The sequence below is a fragment of the Saccopteryx leptura genome, chromosome 11 (assembly GCF_036850995.1).
Source record: "Saccopteryx leptura isolate mSacLep1 chromosome 11, mSacLep1_pri_phased_curated, whole genome shotgun sequence".
Lineage (NCBI taxonomy): Eukaryota > Metazoa > Chordata > Mammalia > Chiroptera > Emballonuridae > Saccopteryx > Saccopteryx leptura.
The window spans coordinates 464,381-472,321 of record NC_089513.1 but is presented as its reverse complement, the minus strand read 5'-3'; positions in this window follow the sequence as shown (position 1 = coordinate 472,321).

Here is a 7,941-nt window from a genome sequence, read left to right as displayed (position 1 = left end):
AGAAACCAGTGAGTGGGAAAGACCATATTACTGAAGAATAAAATTCTTATCCCTGAGTATGGAGACTGAAATATAAACATAGGTTTTCAGGGACAAGAGGCAGTTATTAGATCAAGACTGAGTTCTGTGTTTGGGCAATTGGGGTTTTTTTGTTTTGTTTTGTTTTTGTATTTTTCTGAAGCTGGAAACAGGGAGAGACAGACTCCTGCATGCGCCCGACCGGGATCCACCCGGCACGCCCACCAGGGGGCGACACTCCGCCCACCAGGGGGCGATGCTCTGCCCCTCCGGGGCCTCGCTCTGTTGCGACCAGAGCCACTCTAGCGCCTGGGGCAGAGGCCAAGGAGCCATCCCCAGCGCCCGGGCCATCTTTGCTCCAATGGAGCCTCCGCTGTGGGAGGGGAAGAGAGAGACAGAGAGGAAGGAGAGGGGGAGGGGTGGAGAAGCAGATAAGCGCTTCTCCTGTGTGCCCTGGCTGGGAATCAAACCCGGGACTTCTGCATGCCAGGCCGATGCTCTACCACTGAGCCAACCAGCCAGGGCCTGGGCAATTGGTTTTTGACAGTTTCCTAGAAGTCAGCATGTTTATACCAGGGAAATGGGCATTTCATAGCCCAGTGTCTGGCTAATAGGGCAAGTATTGCTAATGAACTCCATCATGTTATCATTTTTTGGACAGTTAAACCCTGGGTTTTTGTTTTGTTTTTGCAGATAAAATATAAAAGAACTGAAAGCACCAGAACCAGTAATGGAGACCAGCCAGGTTAGACCTTAAAGTCATACTTATTGCTGGTGACACTCAGCAGAGGCCCATATCCAATATATTTAGAGGATATGACAGTCTCTGGGAAATAAGATTATGTTATATGGATTTAAAATATAATACTTGCATGTAATTGCTATAATGTGCATTTTTGAGGCAGTTGTGAAACTGGTCTGTGATTGTTGGTATACTCTGTTGTAAATTCAAAAAGAGCTCATTGAAGTTTTTTTTTTTTTTTTACCTATTGTTTTCAGAGTGTCTATTTTGAATTAAAATTTGTCATACCACTACAAATAGAACTCTACTTCTTTTAACAGTGAAAACGTCATAGAAATAATGTCAGCATGGAAATAGATACCACATTTATTTTCTAAGAAAAATTACTCGTCATTGTGAAAATAAGCCATCATAACCCAAAAGGGCTGGTTAATTACCAGCGTCATGAAATAGATATGGGTGCTTATGTGGATGTGTTGTAATGGTGGCCCTCAGACTGTCCAAAGGGAGTTTAATTTACCTTTATGGAGGCTGTGCTCCTTAGCGCCACCGTGGAAGAGGCCCAACCAGACAGCTGTTGTCCACAGGGTTAACCCACCTTTTTTCAGTCATGGTGGTATCAGACAGGGTTTCTGTTGGCATCGGGGGCCTTGATAACTCATTGTGGGGGTGATTGTCCTGTGCGTTGCAGGACTGGAGCAGCATCCCTGCCTCTACCCGCAGCAGGTCAGTATCTCCCCTCTGCCCAGGCCTGACAACCAAAAATGTCATTGCCGAGTGTCCGTAGGGGGCAGAATTAGACCTGCTGAGAATCGCTGTGATAAAGGAATTCCGACCTCTAATTGCATTCTAGCTGTAGTTCAGCTTTTGACATTGAGTCTTATGTTATGCTAGTTACTGGTTATTAAAAACAGTTTTAGGCCTGACCTATGGTGGCGCAGTGGATAAAGCGTCGACCTGGAAATGCTGAGGTCGCCGGTTCGAAACCCTGGGCTTGCCTGGTCAAGGCACATATGGGAGTTGATGCTTCCAGCTCCTCCCCCCTTCTCTCTCTCTGTCTCTCCCTCTCCTCTGTAAAAACAAAAACAAACAAACAAAAAAAACAGTTTTAGGTTCACAAATTTAGATAAAATTTGATATAAGCCAAATTTAGATAAAATCTGATATGCTTCCAAAAGCACATGTGAGAGTTTTTGAAAATGTAAAAAATGAATATATGGGGGTGGGCAAAAGTATGTTTACTGTTGTTTGTATGGAAAAAAAGACATGCAGGTTATAATGATTACAATAGCTTTATTAACTCAAAGAATGTCACAGTGCAACTGTATACCAACGTTTTCCCACCCTGTATTTTTATTTGAAAATGCAAAACAACTACAGATTAATAGTTAGTGGTGGAGGTTTTTATTATTATTATGTTTTACAGAGACAGAGAGAGGGATAGACAGGGACGGAGAGATGAGAAGCATCAATCATTAGTTTTTTGTTGCGCATTGCAACACTTTAGTTGTTCATTGATTGCTTTCTCATGTGCCTTGACCACGGGCCTTCAGCAGACCGAGTAACCCCTTGCTCAAGCCAGCGACCTTGGGTCCAAGCTGGTGAGCTTTTGCTCCAGCCAGATGAACCCGAGCTCAAGTTGGCGACCTCGGGGTCTCTAACCTGGGTCCTCTGCATCCCAGTCCAACGCTCTATCCACTGTGCCACCGCCTGGTCAGGCAGTGGTGGAGGTTCTTAAAAGATGTTTAGAAATTTTATATGTTGGTTACCAAAAAGTTATATACTTTAAAATATTTACCTAAGTAGCATCAGCTTTTAAAATATTACATATTTGAAGTCTATTCAGTTAAAATGTAGCATATTATTTTAGCTTCTCTAAATTAACCTTTATTTGATGTGTTATTTAAAATACATAAAAACTACATCAGTTCACTTTTAAAATTTAGTAGATCTATTCAGTAATAAAGTTAGATTATCAGGCCTGACCTGTGGTGGCATAGTGGATGAAGCGTTGATCTGGAGCTGAGGTTGCTGGTTTGAAACCCCAGGCTTTGCCCAGTCATCGCACACACAAGAAGCAGTCAATGAACAACTAAAGTGAAGCAACTACTATAAGTTGATGCTTCTCTTTCCCTCTCTCTCTCTCTCCCCCCCCATCCCTCCCTCATTCCTCTCCCTCCCCTCCTCCATCCCTCTCCCTCTCCTGCTCCTCTCTCTAAAATCAATAAAAACATTTTTAACTGGGGACATTACCATATCTAAAGTTCTTATCTGTTTGAGTCTCATTTAGAAATAAATCCTGAAATATATGTTTAGATCTACACACCATATTGTCCAGTTGAAACATATCTTTCCAGGATCAAAATTCCCTTAATATCTGAGGGACTTGGTATAATTGAAACAATATACCCAATCTAATTTCTCAGCACTTAAGATGTTCTGAATATAAACTGCTTAACTTTATCCCACCACATCTGAGAGCCTATGCCAAGTTCTTGCCCTACTGTGCCTGTTTTTCCACTTGCAAAACGGCAGGGAGGAGGTGAGTTCTGTATTTCATAAGAAGTGGTCTCAGTATAATCATATGTTGTATTTTCCATGTATTAGAAATAGAAAATGGGTCTTTGCCGCTACCTGAATTGTTAATTTGAAGCTGTTTACTTGCAGTGACCTGCATACGCATAGATTAGTTGGCGCCTATACCTTGCTCTCCCGCTGGTTTCTAAAATATAAAAAGAAAGAATAGGAAGATGTAAAGAGTTTAGAACACAGTATATTTTCAAGGATAATTATAACAGCCTTTTCACTTTGTCCTCTGAAGTCTGCCTCAATCCAGGTTGGCTGCATAACTTTAACTACTGAGATTAGCAGAAAAGTCTTTAGAGACTTTCCTTACCCTCTCAATGCACCTCAATAGCTAGCTCCCCTCTACCTATGAGGACAAGCAATCTGCAGGAGAAACCACCAGGAAGACAATGCCAGAATGATTCATTTTCTTTGATTTAAAATTTAATATTCGCCTGACCTGTGGTGGCGTGATGGATAAACCATTGACCTCGAATGCTGAAATTGCAGGTGCGAGACCCTGGGCTTATCCAGTCAAGGCACATACAAGAAGCAAATTGATGCTTCTCGTTCCTCTTCCCCCATCCTTTCTCTCCTCTCTCTAAAATCAGTAAATAAAATCTGCCTGACCTCTGGTGGCACAGTGGATAAAGCGTCGACCTGGAAATGCTGAGGTCGCCGGTTCGAAACCCTGGGCTTGCCTGGTCAAGGCACATATGGGAGTTGATGCTTCCAGCTCCTCCCCCCCTTCTCTCTCTCTCTCTCTCCCTCTCTGTCTTTCTTTCTCACTTCTCTAAGAATGAATAAATAAAATTTAAAAAAAAATTCTATTAAAAAAAATAAAAAAATAAAAAAAAATAATAAAATCTTAAAAAATAAAGTTTAACATTTATTTAAAACAAGCTGCTACCTACATTTAGTAATGATATCTTCTTTTGATGGAATTTTTCATTAACACTGTTGTATCCATTAAGGTGGTGCAAAATTTTGATTTGTCCCATTACTGATGTTCACTTTGATCACTTTATTAACTGGTATCTGTCAGACTTCTCCACTGTGAAATTACACTATTTTCCTTTATAATTAATACCTATGTGGGAAGGTACTTTGAGATCATGCAAATGTTCCATTCCTCAGTAAAAAGAAAGCACTACTGAGCCCTGGCCAGGTAGCTCAGTTGGTTAGAACATTGTTCCAGTACACCAACGTTGTAGGTTCAATCCTTGGCCAGGGCACATACAAGAGCATCCAATGAATGCATAAGTAAGTGGAACAACAAATCATTGTCTCTCTCAAATCAATAAATAAAGCTCTATTTGTGTGCATACTTCAAGATTATTAGCAAAATTATTATTTTAAGTGAAAAGAGGGGAGATAGACAGATTCCTGCATGCCCCCAACCAGGATCCACATGCCAACCTCTGTCTGGGGCTGATGCTCGGACCAATTGAGCTATCATCAGTGCCTGAGGCTGATGCTCAGACCAACCAAGCCTCTGGCTGCAAGAAAGGAAGAGGGAGAGGAAGAGAAGCAGATAGTTGCTTCTCCTCTGACCAGGGATCGAACCCAGAACATCTGCACGCCAGGCTGCCACTCTGGGCAGCAAAATTATTTTATTAAAAGTTTACCAGTGAGGCCCTGGCTGGTTGGTTCAGTGGTAGAGCGTTGGCCTGGCGTGCAGGAGTCCCGGGTTCGATTCCCGGCCAGGGCACACAGGAGAGGTGCCCATCTGCTTCTCCACCCCTCCCCCTCTCCTTCCTCTCTGTCTCTCTCTTCCCCTCTTGCAGCCAAGGCTCCATTGGAGTAAAGTTGTCCCGGACGCTGAGGATGGCTCTGTGGCCTCTGCCTCAGGTGCTAGGATGGCTCTGGTTGCAACAGAGTGGTGCCCCAGATGGGTGGAGCATCGCCCCCTGGTGGGCATGCCGGGTGGATCCCAGTCAGGCTCATGCGGGAGCTTGTCTGACTGCCTCCCCGTTTCCAACTTCAGAAAAATACAAAAAAAAAAAAGTTTACCAGTGATACTGCTGACCTTTCTTGCCAAAGCACTAAAGTGTCTTTGGGCCAATTTTCCCTGGGGGTGTGTTATGTACATCATTCTTCCTATGATCATTATGTTCATCATATATCAAATTAGATGACAAGTCCAGTAAAGAGGGTAATAAAAACACAAAGGTAGCCTGAGACTCAATAAAACAGGAGGGAAGGGCTTCAGCTGTCAAACACATTCCCTGTAAGTATGTGTGTCAACTTGAGTTCATCTGAACCTGCAAGCACCACCTGAAGCCAGTCTCTGCAAGAGCCGTGCAGAGCTGGGTTGGGAGCAGGGGCTATATGCACCAAGTGTCTGTGCAACAGGTTCCAGTCCTGAGTTGAGGTTTATTTTATTAATTATGTATTGATTGATTGGTTTTAGAGAGAGAAACATCAATTTTGTTCCTCCACTTACCTGTGCATTCATTGGTTGATTCTTGTATGTGCCCTGATTGGGGATGGAACCCCAATCGTGGCATATTGGAACAATGCTTTAACTGACTGAGCTACTCAGCCAGGGTCTGAGCTGAGGTTTAGTTGTGTATTTACTGTTGGGTGACTACCGGTATTTCTTCTCCTACTTTATCTCTCTAAAGCCACTTTACAGGGGAATGAGTGACATTCATAAAGCTGTACACAAGTAATGTGTGCAACTTGATGAGTTTCAAAATCAGTTTACACCCATGAAGCCATCACCATAATCTATTCCCTAAACATTTCATCACCTTCAAAAGTTTTCTTTCCTCACCTAAATATAAGACCTGAAACAATAAAGTACATAGAAGAAGACATAGGTACTAAACTCATGGACCTGGGTTTTAAAGAACATTTTATGAATTTGACTCCAAAGGCAAGAGAAGTGCCTGACCTGTGGTGGCGCAGTGGATAAAGTGTCGACCTGGAAATGCTGAGGTCGCCGGTTCAAAACCCTGGGCTTGCCTGGTCAAGGCACATATGAGAGTTGATGCTTCCTGCTCCTCCCCCCTTCTATCTCTCTCTTTCTCTCCTCTCTCTCTCCTTTCTAAAATGAATAAATAAAATAAAAATAAAATTTTAAAAAAAGGTAAGAGAAGTGAAGGCAAAGATAAATGAATGGGACTACATCAGACTAAAAAGTTTTTGCTCAGCAAGAGAAACTGACATCAAAATAAACAGCCAACTAAATGGGAAATGTTATTTTCAAACAACAGCTCAGATAAGGGCCTAATATTCAAAATTTACAAAGAACTCATAAAACTCAACAACAAACAAACAATCCAATAAAAAAAATGGGAAGAGGACATGAACAAACACTTCTCCCAGGAAGAAATATAAATGGCCAACAGATATATGAAAAGATGCTCATCTTCATTAGTTATTAGAGAAATGTAAATCAAAACTACAATGAGATACCACCTCACACCTGTTAGATTAGCTATTATCAACAAGACAGGTAATAGCAAGTGTTGGAGAGGCTGTGGAGAAAAAGGAACTCTCATTCACTGTTGGTGGGACTGTAAAGTAGTACAACCATTATGGAAGAAAGTATGGTGGTTCCTCAAAAAACTGCAAATAGAACTACCTTATGACCCAGCAATCCCTCTACTGGGTATATACCCCAAAACCTCAGAAACATTGATACGTGAAGACACATGTAGCCCCATGTTCATTGCAGCACTGTTCACAGTGGCCAAGACATGGAAACAACCAAAAAGCCCTTCAATAGAAGACTGGATAAAGAAGATGTGGCACATATACACTATGGAATATTACTCGGCCATAAGAAATGATGACATCGGATCATTTACAACAAAATAGTGGGATCTTGATAATGTTATACGGAGTGAAATAAGTAAATCAGAAAAAAAACAAGAACTTGATGGATTTAAAGGGCGAGATCAACAGCAATACTATAATAGTAGGGGATTTCAATACCCCACTAACATCACTAGATAGATCCTCAAGAAAGAAAATTAACAAAGAAACAGCAGACTTATTGGAAACACTAGATCAACTCGATTTAATAGATATCTTCAGAACCTTTCACCCTAAAGCAGCAGAATATACATTCTTTTCAAGTGCTCATGGTACATTCTCTAGGATAGACCACATGTTAGGGCACAAAAGTGCTCTCAACAAATTTAAGAAGACTGAAATCGTATCAAGCACTTTCTCCGATTACAATGGCATGAAACTAGAAATGAATCACAACAGAAAAGCTCAAAAATTCTCAAACACATGGAAACTAAATAGCAGGTTAAATAATGAATGGATTAAGAATGAGATCAAAGAAGAAATAAAAAAATTCCTAGAAACGAATGACAATGAGCATACAACAACTCAAAATTTATGGGACACAGCGAAAGCAGTGCTGAGAGGGAAGTTCATAGCACTACAGGCACACTTTAAGAAGCTAGAAAAAGCTCAAATAAACAACTAAACCCTGCATCTAAAAGAATTAGAAAAAGAACAGCAAGTAAAGCCCAAATGTAGTGGAAGGAAATAATAAAGATCAGAGCAGAAATAAATGACATAGAGGCTAAAGAAACAATACAGAAGATCAATGAAACTAGGAGCTGGTTCTTTGAAAAGGTAAGCAAGATTGA